We start from the raw sequence: 1,653 nt of genomic DNA, 5'->3' as shown, positions 1-1,653 counted from the left end.
TTGAGGTGGTGGACCAGCAGCAGACCTGAGCAGGGCATAACTGCAAAATGGGTCTATGGTCTTCAGGCCACATTGATCTTAAATCTATGTCCAGTCACACTGATAACTCAAGAGTTCGTCAGCTTTAACATATCAAATGTGAAGTGGAGGAGGATTCTGGGAAGAGGACAGAGTAGGAAGCACCAGGAATCTCTCTCCCAACCTAGACAACAATTGTACTGGCAGAATCTGTCTGATATAAATATTTTGGAACTCTGGAGTCTGTTGGGGCCTGGCAACTTCCAGGAGTAGGTGGGGACAGTAAATTGTAGTCAATTTCAGTTCTTAGCATAATAACAGCTACCCACCCATGATCTCCAGCCACAAGGCAGCAGCTCAAATTTTTTTGGAGCAGGTGGTCACAGCCTGTAGTAACTAGGGTGGGGAAAAAAAGACTGTCCCATGAATATTGGGGATCAGTGCACTGATTGCTGCTTCTGATCACTGATGTGCAGACAAAGAAGTGGTCAGTCATTGTTTCACCTCCTCCTGTCGTTATAAGTCCCTCCCTCTCTCCTGAAGTGACTTCCAGGGACATTTAAAAGACCAGCAACCTTTTTGGCCCCTCTTAATTTTTCACATTTTTCCCCTTCAGGAGCCAGACATTAAAGAGTAGGACATTAAAAAAACAAGTTCATATATAGGAAGAATTAGAAAGTGACACTGCCAGGGAAAGGCTCACAAAAGACCTGAAAGACATTAAATTTATACCTCAGACTGATCCTCAGCACAGAGACAGCCTACAACAATAAAAAAATCAAACCCAACAAAAACAATAACCACCACCAAACCAACCCTTGAAAGGGGGAGAATATGACTTCTAGAGTTAATATAACATTATTAGATTCAAATGGCCAGTTTTCAACAACAACAAAAAATCACAAGGCATACAAAGAAACAGGAAAGCATGGCCCACTCTAAGAGAAAAAAATCAACAGAATCTGTCCTGAGAAAGAGTTAATGGCAGACGTATTAAAGACTTTAAAACAATAATCTTCAAGATGCTCAAAGAACTAAAGGAAGATAAAGAAAAAGTCAAGAAAACTATCTGTGAACAAAGCAGAAATATTGACAAAGTGGAAACCTTAAAAAAAATTCTGGAGCTGAAAAGCATAGTAACTGAAATGAAAATTTCACTCAATGGGTTCAAGAGCTGATATGAGCAGGCAGAAGGAAGAATTCGTGAACTTTAAGATAGGACAATGGAAATGATCGAGGCTGAGAAATAGAAAGAAAAAAGATTGAAGAAAAGCAAACAGAGCCTAAGGAATCTGTGAGTCACCATCAAGTGGACCGACATGAGAGTCCCAGAAGGAGAAGCAAGAGAGAAAGAGACAAAGAGCATATTAAAAGAAATAATGGCTGAAAAATTCCTAAATTTGATCAAACACATGAACATAAACATCCAAGAATCTCAATGAATTCCAAGTAAGATGAAGTCAAAGAGACTCACACCTAGACACATTATAATCATATTTTCAAAAGACAAAGGCAGAGGGAATCTTGAAAGCAGTAAGAGAAAAGTGACTTATCACATACAAGACAGCCTCAATAAGATTATCTGCTGACTTCTCACCAGAAAATTTGGAGGCCAGAAGATGGTGGGCCAATATA

Source organism: Hipposideros armiger, unplaced genomic scaffold (genome assembly GCF_001890085.2).
Source record: "Hipposideros armiger isolate ML-2016 unplaced genomic scaffold, ASM189008v1 scaffold_497, whole genome shotgun sequence".
In the NCBI taxonomy this organism is placed as follows: domain Eukaryota; kingdom Metazoa; phylum Chordata; class Mammalia; order Chiroptera; family Hipposideridae; genus Hipposideros; species Hipposideros armiger.
Note: the sequence above shows the minus strand (reverse complement) of the source record.